We start from the raw sequence: 14,201 nt of genomic DNA on the forward strand, positions 1-14,201 counted from the left end.
TACAAATTAGAAAGGAAGTTTTATAAAGTTAAACTCTATCACATGAACTCAAATTATGAAAGAAGTGAAACAATTTCTAATGTCCTATAGCCTCCTGATTATAAGTGTGGTGCACGACACACACATAAGCAAGACTCTACTAGACATGGCTTCATAGACACCCTAGGACTTTTGAACTCTATGCTCTGATACTAAGTTTGTCAGGCCCCGAGAGGGTATCCTAGGCATGGCCGACACTTAGAAACCATCTTTGGCCTCCGAGAGAACCACTTAGTCTCATCACTCATTCGTTCATCAGCAAAAGACTTAAGTGAAAATAAGAATACTTATGTGGGCTCACCATCATCAACATCAAATGAAAAATATAATCCTTAATAGAAATAGTTTCAAAGGAGAAATACTTCAATTACATCATCAAACTTTGTCTATGAAGCCTCTAACACTATCAGACGGTGCCAATGACATGTCCATGACTACCTCAAAAGAAACTTAATACTCAACAATAATAAAGGATAAAGAATTCCTCCAAATACAAGGACTCACCAAATAGATGAAAAGTAATGATCTTTAAAGATGTGCCTGTTGAGGATATCTAACACCTGTATCTGCATCATAAAACGATACAAGTTGAATGATGTTAGTACATGGAATGTATGAGTATGTAAAATGGCAAGAAAGTAAGGACAGATATTAAGAAACTCCTTTCAAGAAGACTAGGCTTAGAACTCAACATCATCTCAACATCAATATGTAATGCAAGTTTAAAAATAATAATAATAACCAATGCTTACTCAATTGGGAGTTTCTCTAACCCACAACCATCACTTATGAGCTAGTGATGATACAACAAAGCGATGTCGTTGCCACATCCATCCAATACCTTGAAAGGGTAAAGGACATCACCATCTTGGATCCAATCATCAAAGTCCTATTTTTGGGATTTAAGAGGTATAGCCTCCATCCTACGCTGGCTACGTAATTTTGGGGTTTGAGTCAATTAAACTCTTACCTAACTTGGTGCTCAATGCTACTACCAAAATATGTGCTCATATTAACATCATCATCTAGTCTTACTGAAAAAACATCAAACTCATCTTATTACCTCTTTATCAATCATTACAGTTCAAAATATTATTTACATCTCATCAAAATATCTTGCTCAAAACATCATTTACTCAAAATTTATTTAAGATCAATTCTTTTGCTCTTTTAAAACTCAATAAAATACATATACAGTATAAATTCAAATAACTCTTCTTGTCAATAAATATTAAAAACCAACATCTTTACTCAAAATACTTATAAAAATATTCATGATTATCAAATCAATTAGGGGTCATGAGAAAGTAGCCATGAACAATAATTTTAATAATATGAGAGATAAAAATAATAATAATCTCAATGCATAAATATATCTAATTCAATAGAAGAAGAATTAATTCATTTAGAATTCAAGATTTGGGTAAAACTCAACTATAACTTAATTATGATGAATTTAAATATTGGGCGCATGGAAGAACTCAATCCAATGCTATGAATAGCATTAGTAATATGGAATTCGAAGCTTTACTCCGAATCAAAAAACTCAATAACCACTCTTGAACCCCTAACTTTTTCTCCTCGTTGGAGCGTTTTGTGTACTATCCGGAGTATAAGAATCACCGGAATAGTATTTCTACACTACTAAAAACTAAAACTATATTTGAGAATGAGTAAAAAAGTGTATAGAGAGAAGAGTTGCTTGAAAAAGCTTGATGAATAAAATAAAGAAATAAGGTGGGTATTTATAGGTGTGGAGGAGGGACCTAACAATAAATAAAAATAATTACAAAGGATGATCTTGAAAATTCAATGGAGGATTGTGATCTCATGGATGATGTCAAATGGAGGACTAGTGATCTCATGAGTGATGTCAAATGGATCTAGATCTTTTCATGGTTGGTGAGATGAACCTTTTTTTAATGGAATGCCCTTTTTGGAACTGCATTTGAACAAGATAAATTCCTAATTAGGATTTGGTGTCTACATATGAATTGTATATCTAGAAATATACTTTTATTTTATTCAAGAATCAACTGATTCGGAGTATCCTACCATGAGATATGATTTTCTTCTACAAATACTCTATTTTGTCACAATCATTTGACCTATGTATCCTCCGAATATTAAGATATGGTATTCATGAAAGTTATAGGTAATGCCGTTGGGTTATTCATAAATTTGAATCACCTAATTTGGACAATTCTATGAAGTGTTATGCCCAAAATACAGAAGCAGTATCATTTTTATCAAGAATTGAAATACCACATACAATATTTTAGGGGATGTTACAATTTGGAAGGGAAAAACTTAGGCACAGTAAGTTGGAGCTTGCGGTTTAGCCTTCAAGTATGCTACGACTTTCTTTCTTTAGATTGAGCCAAAATATGTGAAATTTTGTCGAGATTGATGGAATTTGGGTTGAGTAGCTTATCTATATATCTTAGGTGTTAGAAATCGTTCTTAGGGATTTTCATCGATTTTCTCAGGTATTTAGAAGCATGTGTATATTGTAAGGAGAGTTGAATGAGCATATTATTGATATTATGAAGTATGTTGACCTTAGTATAGGTTGTAGACCTGCTTTAGTTGCCCTGGCGTCTCTTCAACGGACAAGACTTAGATCCTTGTAGAATGGAGTAATGGGCTAGTGCCTGGTAGTTAGACTTAGATAGGCGACGACACCCTTTCTCTTAATAACACCCTCATCTATAACTCAGTATGATCATGACTTTGGGATGCGACGACAATACTAGATGTTGTGACCATTTGGCTTTAGCTCCAATTCAAGTTTTGGCAGCATATGAGTTGGCACATTAGGGAGGAGATTCTCAATAGTGTTATTATCTAGTTGGAAAGGAGAATATTAGGCACCATGGGATAAGTCATTTGCGAGCATCCGGGTGCCTAGTCTCGACCTCCATTTTGAATTATCGGGGAGCATCCAGGTACCCAGCCCTGGCCTCTGTCGGCTTGCAAGTATGATGAGCATTCGAGTACCCATTCCTGTCCTCAATCATATCGATTTGTTATGGCGAGCATTTGAGTTCCCAGTCTCGGCCTCGACCGCACCAATGTATAATGGCAAACATCTAGGTACCCAGTCCCGGCCTTAGCCACGTTGGACATTCAGGTAAGCATCTGGATCCCAGTCCCGATCTCGACACCTAAGGAACCCCTAGTTTGTTGATTCTTAGAGATTCTGGGTTTGGAAATGATGCAGTTCTTCGGTTCCTGACAGCGAAGACTCTTGATTCCCAATCTTGATAGTTATAGCTATTCTGTGTACTCGACGGGCTTATGGTATAGGGTTCCAGTTGGGTATAGTTAGTTGTAGTTCTCGTAGATAGTACTCTTTTCACTTTAGATGATTATGTTGATTCCTATTTAGGCTTATTCCTCTCTTTTATATTATTTTCACCTTTTCTACTCAGTCGGCCTATGATGCCTACTGGATACCAGTTGTCTTAGTACTCATACTGTACTCCATATCTACTTTCATGATGAAGGACCGAGCACTAGCTACCGCCGTGGATAGATCGATCCTGTTGTAGTCAGCTTCGAAGATTAGGGTGAGCACTCGGCGTTTTGGATCACTTTTGTCTCCTTCAGTATGGATGACCCATTTTTTGCCTTTTTGAGACTAGTACTTGGTGTTTTGGATTACTTCTATCTCCCTCAGTACTTTGTAGCAGCTCTGTACTTGTGTCTTTTAGGTTTTGGAAGGGATCTTTAGTTGTTTATATCATGTTTTAGGTTACTTCCTCTTATTCATTCTGCTTACTTTTATAATTCGCCACTCTTATTTAGTTTCTGCCCTCAAACCCATTACTTGGAGTTTCGATTTTACGGGTTGGCTTACCTACTAATGGGTTATAGTAAGTGTCATCATGACCTGAGGAATTGGGTCGTGAAAATAAGTTTCATCCATTTGTATTGCTGAGATAGGTTCTTTTAAAACTTTTAACAAATCTTGTGGTACTATTTTCTTATTTATGAGGCAACTTGTGCATCCTGTATCTTCTAGGTTAAAGTTTCTATTTATATATCTTTTATCCTAACTCGGGCTAGTACATTTATTGTTCCAAATTTTTTATCTTCATTACATATAAAACCTGTGTTATTTTCTTCAATATTTATAAGTTTAGTTTCTAATTGTTCTAGATGTATTGTTCCTTGTGTGGATATACTATCTATTTCTATTTTTTCTTTTCTTTTTTCTAGCAAGACTAGTCTTTGTTCTAATTCATTTATCCTTGTTTCTAATGTTATTAGTCTTAGATTAGCAGCCTGGTCTCTTATTTGTGTATGTTCTTGTTGTTTATTTATTTTTATTTTTAACTTATCTTCTATACAACTAATGCAGGTTTCCATATAACATTTTTGACATTTCGTACTATTTGTTTTGCTAGGGTACCGTTTACATATACTACATTTTTCTTTTTATTTTTCAAAGTCATGATTACATTCTTGGATAATATTCATCATAGTCTTACTTGTCTATTGTCTAGATTTAATTCTTTTATTTCTAATTCTATTTGATTTATTAAGTTATCTTCTTCTTAATCAGATGACTCCGATTGGGTCTTTTCTTCTACTTCAATACTCATAATAGGGTATATACATTCAGTGTCTGACATATATTCATCTATATTTAATAGGGTTTCTTGAAAATCTTCTATCAATTGAGAATTTCTAGTTCTACTGTTATTTCTTTTGGACATATATTTGCTAAGTGTTATATACTTCCACAAGTATAACATTCTAATTTATTCTTATAATTTTTATCATTTCTATATTTTCTAACATGTTTGTCTTTTTTTAAGTATGGCTTTTTAGCTGAAGATTTACATAAGAAGTATTTTTTACGGTTGTATTTTTTTTTTTTTTTTTTTTTTTTTGGGAACAGACCCTACACGAGGCTCCCACCTCTCGTGCACAGTCAGGGGTTAAGCAACACCCCCAAGCCTTAACATAAATAATCAAAATAAAAATACAAGGAGGGGGACATAAACCTTACCTCCGATCCTATGGTGGTTCATAAGTCGGCTAACCTATTAAGGTCGGCTAACTCATCCCCGATACAAAAAGAGACTAACTATAACTAGAAAGCAGTAAACCTGTGAGAGGACTCCTCCCGGTACAATTCAACTATGAAAGCATAAATGAGGGAGACTCTCCCCTTCCATGAGAAAACGGAAAGTAACCTACACTAGTCCTATTCCAACTATGCTACATACCAGACATAGCTTCATTGAAGAAGAACAAGTATACGAAACTTCTATCTCGCATGGGCTGGGAAATTCTTTTCATCTTTGCTCTTTTTAGTCTTGTCGTACCAAGTAGGTCCAGGTGAAGTGTGCCTTTGTATCATGATTACCAGCTAAGGAGGCTGAAAGGAGAGGAAGTATATGGAACTATAGTAGCCAACAGCCTTGGAGTTTTTGTGGAGAATCTGTTGTTGCTGATGCTGTTGAACTTCATCTTTCAAGTCTGCACCTTCAGCTTCAGCTCTGTGGTTGAATTGTTGTTTGGTGTGTGGTTGACCAGTTGTTTGGTGTTGTGTTCCCACAGTATGTATATGAAGTTGATGGAGATGTAACATGTTACAGCTACTCATGATAGTGTTGTTGGTTCTTGGATGTTGTCTCTGAGGTTGTTGGAGTTCCATCTTAGTTCCACTGTTGCCTATATCTCCAACAACCTGCACAAACAAACAAGCAAACAAACAAGCAAACACACAATTCCAAGAGCAGGTCCAACAGTTCTGACTGTGGTGCCAATCCTCTGTTGCAGCTGGCTTCCTTAAATTCTGTATTTGCAATATTGAGAGTCTCCCATATGTTGTTTGATGTTGTTGGTTGTTGCAGTATGTTAGTTCAGCAGCTTCCATGTGTAGGAGTTCTTTAGTATACCTGCACAAGCAACTAAAATGAAAGCAGACAAACCTGCCAATCTGCAGGTTGCTGGAGCTTGCATTTTGGACTTGTAAGTGCTCCTTATGTACTGCAGATTGTTGGAGCTCATTTGGTGTACCAAAGCTCATCATTAATCCTATACTTAATGAACTTAAAGTTGCCACCTGTAGGCAGCTTCTTGTTGCCTTCAATGGAGAGATGAGCAGCTCCTTTGAAGGTATTTTATGTGCCTGCACATAACAAATGCAATGGGGCTGCTGCAGCTTAGTTACAGATGTTACAGGGAGGGTGTTGGCATGAATGAGAGTCTGACTATTTGGTGAAGTCCTAGCATGCCAGGTTGTTGTTTCTCTTTTGTTGAAGTAAGTTGAACCTGTAAAGACAAGTGACAAGAAGACAAACAAGGAGGATAGATGCACAGGCTCCTGCAGGTTCTTTTGGATGGTGGTCAATTCCTTGGGATACCTACACAGGTAAACAAAACCAAAAAAATTCACAAGCAGACACTTCTGGATGCTGCTGTACTAGGTACTAGTGACTTGTAGATGCTCATTATGTGCTGCATATGCTGCATACTGCTGCTGCTGTGCTGCATTAGTAACTAACAAGAAGGCAAGCAATTGTGGTAGTTGAATAGGCTGGTGCAGGTTTGTGTGCAGCTCCTGCACAGACAAACAAAACCAACAAACCACACAGCCAAAGAAATCTGCAAGCTGCTGTAACCATGTTTCTTGTGTGCTGCAGGTTGGTGGAGTTGTTGCTGGGGTGTGATGATAATAGAGAGTGTGGTTGGCAAGCTGAGTGTGCTTCTCCATAGAAGCCTCAGGTTACTGCAGCCCTCATAGCAATGCCAATGAGGTTCTAAACAAAAACTGTCAACTAAAGACAAGCAACAAAGCAAGCAGGTGTTGAGTTGCTGCAGGTGTTACAGGTGTTGAGTTGCTGCAGGTGTTGAGCTGCTGCAGGTGTTGTCCTCTATATATTTGTTGTTAAAGCATGTTGGTGTATATCTCCAACAACCTGCAAATACACAGCAAATAACCAAGGACAAGCAAAGACCTGTACAGGTTAATATAAAAGAATGGATCTCAAAGAGAAATTTGGAGCCTGTTAGCATTTTCCATGTCGCTCGACTAACGTCTCCACTTATCCGTTTGAGCTGAAACTTTCTGGAGTTTGCATATATATCCTTTCCTTTAGCCATGCAAAGTTTGAAGGCTTGTTTCCCAAGTTGGAGCTTCCATTTAGCAAAATTCTTCCTTTTTAAGGTTAAGACAGCTGATTGTTTCAAGCTCGCTCGCCTAACGTTTCCAATTATCCGTTTGGGCTGAAACTTCTTGGGCCTTATCAAATTAATATATGTTGCATTCCTGCAAAGTTTGGGAGCCTTTTGACAGGTCCACAAGTTACTCCTTACCCTGCACCTGCTGCCCTGCTGAGGCTTAGAGGTTGCAGGGTGTTTGGAAGTTGTTTTTGTGCTCTTGTCTATGTATTTGTTGTTGAAGGATGCTGATATATTACTCCAGACACCTGCAATAATACAGCAAACCAACCAAGGCAAAACATAATATACACATACTAGCAATAAATAGTGGACCTCAGTAATAGCTTTGGAAGCTACTATCTTTTTCCAAGTCGCTCGACTAACGTTTCCACTTATCCGTTTGACCTGAAACTTTATGAGGTTTGCATATATGGCCTTTTCTTTATCCCTGCAAATTTTGAAGGCCTGACTCCCAAGCTGGAGATTCCAACTAGCAAGTTTCTCTCTCTTTAGGCTTAAGACAGCTGGTTGTTTCAAGGTCGCTCGCCTAGTGTCTCCAATTATCCTTTTGAGCTGAAACTTCTTGGGCCTTGTCAAAATAGTAGTTTCTACAATCTTGCAAAGTTTGGAGGTGTTTGGACATGTCCACTTGGTACAAATCACCCTGCACCAACAAACAGAAAAACACACAGGCAAGTAATTCTGCAGGTTATAATAGCTACTACTATTGTCTTGTATGTGTTCCCTGAGAGTTGCAGGTATGTGAATTTGTTGCTGGAGGATGTTGTTGTTGAGAAAGGTAAGAGTCAAGCTGAAGTTGCAGTACAAAGGGCTCCCAATGCATGATCCTGTGTTATTGCATCCTTTAGCAGCCATCCCCAGAGGAGTTGCAACAGTTGGTTTAGGTAAACTTCCACTTGTAGTTTGTTGCATCCTGCTACTGCTGCTCACCTTGAAATTTTCCAGACCTGCAACTACCTGCATATGCAAGTGGAAAAGAAAGGAGGAGATAGGTACTCTAAATCCTAAATCTAATGGTAAGGAGATTATCCTATAAAAGCAGTAAATTAGGGAGACTCTCCCTTTTTCAATGGTCCTGATTATCATTATTAAAATCAGCCAAAATTTCAAGGTATGAAGAAGTTCCTTCAATGTAGTTGATTGATCTTCTTCATCTTAGTTCTCCTGAAGCTAGCCATGCCAGCTTTGTCCATTTTGTAGTGTCCCTTGGTCTCTCTTGGAAGCTGCTGAAAGCTGTAGTAGTGTTGTGTATAGCTTTTCATGTGGCTTTCCTTTGAGAGTGAATCTGCAGTGTAATTAGCTTCCCTAAAGATATGCCTGAACTGGAAATTCTCCAGTTTGCTAACCAATACCTGCAGTTCAGTAGTATAAGCAATAATGTTCCATGGAGGTTTAGCCTCTTGTTTGAGCCACTTGATTAGAAGTTCAGAATCAACTTCAAGGGCTACCCTGCTGTATCCATGTTGTAGGCACCACTGAATACCAATAATTGCTGCCTGCACTTCATCTTGGTTATTAGAACCACAGCCTAGTGGAGATGCAAAAGCATATATTAACACTCCATTATGGTCCCTTAGAATGCCCCCTGCCCCTATCTTCCCTGGATTGTTAAGGGCACTCCCATCTGTGTTGAGCTTGATCATTGTAGGCTGTGGTTTAGTCCAGCATACTTTGGTTATTCTCAACTCATGTTGGCTTTTTTCAACCATGGTAACCAAATCTGCCCAATTACTTGGCAAATCAATATATGGATACACAGTGGAGATAAGCATATATAGATCTTTGGATATTGAGAATATTACTCTAGTTGCATTAGACTTCTTGCCTCCATACTTGCATGCACATCTATTCTTCCATAGATTCCAACACACAAAAATGGGGGTGGCCTGCATTACTAACTTATGTAGCTCATTGTTAGTTTTGATTAGCCACCACCTCATCAATAGGTTTTTTAGAGGAATGTTGCTGTGTTGCAGACCCCAGTACCCTGAGAAGTGCTTCCATATGTGTTGTGCAAAGTAACCTGATACAAAGATATGCTTTATATCATCAAGACCTGCTCTATAACAACAGGAGCATGCTGTAGGATCCTGTCCAAATGCTACTATTCTGTCATTTGTGGGGAGTTTAAGTCTGAAAGCTCTCCAAAGCAGAAAAGAGGCCTTGAAAGGAATACTATTGTGCCATATGTTGCTGTTAGTGGTTGATCTTGTCTTTTTCTTCCTTACCAACTCCCAGGCTGATGAACAAGTGAAATTACCATGAGAGTTAGGCTTCCAGTAAGCTTGATCCTGCATATTTGGATTGTAGCTGATGGGAGTGCTGAGAATTCTGTGCACCAGCTGAGGGGGTGCATGTTTTCTTACTTTCTCTTCATTCCATCCTCCATTTTCCATGAATTCTGATACAATAGAGTTATTCAATCTGGGGAGACTTTCATTGTGGTAAGCTAAGGGACCTACCCCTAGCCAATCATCCCACCAAAAGCTGCTTGTTCCAGACTTAATCCACCACTGTATATGAGGTTCTATATCCTTTTTGTTGCTCATCATATGCTTCCACATTAGGGACTGTCCTGTGTTCCACTTTTTAATGACTGGATGAGCCCTTTGGCAGTATTTTGCTTTAAGGAATTCCCTCCATAGTGTCTTCTTTGATCTGAAAGTCCACCACTGTTTGTATTGGAAGGATAAGCACACATCCTCTAATTTTTTAACTCCTATACCACCATCCTCATAAGGATAACTGAGAGTATCCCAAGAGGCCCAGTGATATTTTCTTCTTTCAGTATCCCATCCCCAAAAGAAGTCAGCAATTAGTCTTCTGATCTGATTCATGGTGGTCTTGGTAGGACTGATAGCTGACAGCAGGTGTATAGGAATGGATTGCAGCACTGATTTCACCAAGGTGACTCTACCTCCATAGCTTAACATTTTAGTCTGCCATCCCCTAATCCTGCTTAGAACCTTAGAAACCATACTAGAGAAGTATATGATCCTTTGTCTTCCTATATATAGGGGGCAGCCTAGGTAAGTGATTGGGCCATGAGTGCATTTGTATCCTGTGATCATGCTGACCCTATCCACCACACCAGAGGGAGTATTCAGTGGCATCATGGTTTGACTCTTATCTTTATTGATAAGTTGTCCTGAAATAGCTTCATATAGTTTAAGAGTTTTGGTAATCAGTGTAAGTGAGAAGTTGCTGGTAGATGTGAAAATGATCACATCATCTGCAAAGCTCAAGTGATTTACTTGAGGACCTCTTTTTTCCATCTGGAATCCTGTGTATAAATGATGGTGATGAAGATTGTTGAGAAGCCTAGACAGAACTTCAGCTCCAATGATGAATAAGGTAGGGGATAGGGGGTCTCCTTGCTTGAGTCCTCTTGTAGAGTGGAAGAAGCCATGCCTTGCACCATTAATGATGACTGAGTACCAATTGTTTGACATAATCCTCCAAACCATATCAATCAACACTTCTCCAAACCCCATTTTCCTCATGACCATACAAATGAATGACCAAGAGACCCTATCATAGGCCTTGGCCATATCCAGCTTTATCACCACATTATCCCCAGCCTTTGGTCTCTTAATATTGTGGATGATTTCTTGAGCTAACATTATGTTCTCAGCAATACTCCTACCTTTAACAAATCCAGATTGGTTATCTGAGATTAGCTGAGGCAATATAGGAGCAATTCTGATGCTTATCAACTTAGAAATGATCTTGTTAGTGAAGTTGCTGAGAGAAATAGGCATGTATTCTGATAGGCTGTTGGGATGCTCATTCTTAGGAAGTAGAGCTAAGCATGCATGAGAAATAAACTTGGGAATACCATGTCCATTGAAGAAATACTGGACTAATCTCAGTAGGTCTTCACAGATGATATCCCAGCATGAATGAAAGAATTTCCCATTCATTCCATCTGGTCCAGCAGCTGATGTAGGGCTCATAGAAAATACAACTTTCTTCAGCTCATCCATAGTAGGTAAGGCTTGCAGGCTCTTATTCTGCTCCTCTGTAACCATCCTTGGAATGCACTTAAGAACATCTTCCCTGATCAGTCTCTCTTCTCCAGTGAATATTTTTTCAAAGTGTGCTGTGGCAGCTCTTGCAATATTGTCTTCACCTTGAATAGTATTGCCTTGTTCATCACTAATCTGATGGATGAATAACCTTCTTCTTCTTCCTCTGATAATAGCATGAAAATAGCTGGTATTGGCATCTCCATCTTTGAACCAATGAAGTTGACTTTTCTGCTTTAAGATAGCCTTCTCCATCTTCAGATATCTGATGTACTGAGCATTGATCTGATGTAGCTTGGACCTGTTCTCTTCAGTATTGTCACTGATTATTTTCTCTTCAGCTTGTCTCACCTGCTCTTCATATTCTTTTACTGAAGCAAAGATGTCCCCAAACTCATTTCTTGACCACTTACTAAGAGTATTAGAAACTCTTTTCAGCTTTTGTTGGAAGGTTCTCATTGGATTTCCTTCCACAAGATTATCCCAACATGCTTTTACAGTGCTAAGGAAATTGTCATTGTCTGTCCAGCAGTTTAGAAATTTGAAATACTTGATAACATTACCTTGTTTTGCCCTGCTTTCCATCAATAGAGGGCAATGGTCAGATCCTGTGGAGGCTAAGTGACTGACAGTTGTTACAGGCATGACTTCTAACCAAGAGTCATTAACCATGGCCCTGTCAAGTCTTTTCCAAATTCTAGCATCTTTGTCCCTATTGTTGCACCAGGTGAACTTCTGCCCACAGAACCCCAGATCAGTGAGTCCACATGCTTCTATCACACTAATAAACTCAAAGCTCTTGTTCATATTATATGGCTGGCCCCCCATCTTTTCTTCAACATCTGTAATAACATTGAAGTCTCCAATGGTGCACCAAGGCTTCTCCTTACTGGAGAACTGCAACATCTTGTCCCATAAGTCTCTTCTCATGTAATCCTTGCACTTTGTATAGACAAAGGTAATGAGGTAGCTATTAGGACAAGCCACATGATTGATCTCACAAGTGATCTGCTGCTTATCCTTGTCCAAAATGTTGCAGGCAATGTCTTTGTTCCAGAATAACCAGATTTTGCTATTGGAGTTGGACATAACATTATCCATACCTAGCTGAATTCTGTGGAACTGAATTTGAGATTTGTTGGAAAAAGGTTCCAGCACTGCTATGATAGACAGCTTATGAAAGTCTTTCAACCTTTGTAACTTATCAAGGGTCCCCTGAGTATTAATACTCCTTGCATTCCAGCAGATTGTACTAATCATCAGGGTTTTTGAGTTTTGGACCTAGTGTTGATGTTGCTGTTGACAACAACATTAGCAAAACTGCTGATGATACTTTGTTTAGTCTTCTTCTTTGTCTGCTTACTTTTAGAGGGTGGCTCCTTCTTTTCCTTGTCTTGCTAACTTTCCTTCTGCAATACAGCTGTCATTGTATATCTGAATGCCTCCAGGTGATCTTCTTTTTGTGCCTCTTCCCCATGGTCATGGTCTTCCACATCTTCAGAATGAGTGACCCTATGTTCATCAGATGATCCCTGGGACTTAGCAACCAGTTGGACCTCATCCTCATACACCTTGTCCCTGGATGGGCTGAAAGCCTTAATCAATTGTTCACTAACAGCATCCTCAGAGTCAGAGTCAGTCATTGGTTGATAGTCACTGTCCTCTTCATTCTCAGATACACACACTGCATATTCATCAACCTCAGTGTTGAAGTTGGGCTGAAGATGTTCAGTAGTTGTCTCAGGAATAGGCCTTACTGAATGGGGGGTAGTTGTGAGGATACAATGGGATATTTGTTCCTTGACAGAAGAGTCTTTTTCAACAGTTCTTTTTTTAATTGCATCCCTTCTCTTCTTGCTCATGTTATGCTTTTTTCCATCAAAACCTGTGATACTTGTACTTGCTACTGCCCCCATATCTTTGGCCATAGAGCCTTTGAGTGTTGGCAATTGGATTGCATCAGTACCAATGTGATCCTTGTTAGCATTCTGATCATCTGTTTGAGTGTTTGTGAGAGGAGGACTGCTGTGCTGAGATTGTTGTACTGGGGTAGCAGGAGCTCTATAGTCACACCTAGGGTCAGTGCTTGGGTTCTCATGCAAAACATGAGACAGTCTCCCACCCCCTTTGGTTGCCCCTTCCTGCAAGTTAGTGAGGTTCTCCTGTACTCCTCCAGCCATTCCTCCAGCAACTATTATGTCAGCAGCAGTAGTATTATTATATTTTGGGGGATTCTGGGGTATTGGGAGTATCAAGTCAATACCTGCACTTCTTGCTTGTGTGTTTACATAATTATCACCTGGTGAGGCAGTACCTGTGCAGTCTACATGAGGAATTGGGGTCTGTGGGGACACTGAGGTAATCTCATGTCTTTGTTCTTTGGTTTTTTCTTGCCATGTTGGTAAACTCCTTTTCTTGGAGTTCCTTGTGTTTACTGGTTCCCCTGCATCTTGGTTAGTGGTGTGATCTTGTGTAACAAGATCAACATAAATATTGGAATTGGAAATAGGATTAGGAGACTTACCTGCACTTGTGTTTTTCTGCTGTAATTGATCTTTGTTGCTGTAGTTCTGTGGTGGAATAGGCCTATTCACATTGTTTTGTTGATGATGGCTTTGTCCCTTGTGTTGTTTCTTCTTCTGAATTTGCCATTCATTCTCATTTGTATTATCATTCATGGTCTGTGTTTGGGTTGGAACTTCAGTTGGTGAGGTGTAGTTCCTTTTCTGCACACCAGAAGTTTGTGGGTCCTCTTGGTCATTTCCATTTCTGTTCTCCCTGGTCTTGCTCTTTTTAGCAGCTTCTTCATCCTTTCTTCTCTGTTGTTCATCATCCCTCCTCTTAATATTACAAGCATGCTGCCTATGTCCCTGGTGTTTACAGTACATACAGTATTCTGGGACATTCTCATATTGGAGAATTTGCCATCTT

Source organism: Solanum dulcamara, chromosome 6, assembly GCF_947179165.1.
Source record: "Solanum dulcamara chromosome 6, daSolDulc1.2, whole genome shotgun sequence".
Lineage (NCBI taxonomy): Eukaryota > Viridiplantae > Streptophyta > Magnoliopsida > Solanales > Solanaceae > Solanum > Solanum dulcamara.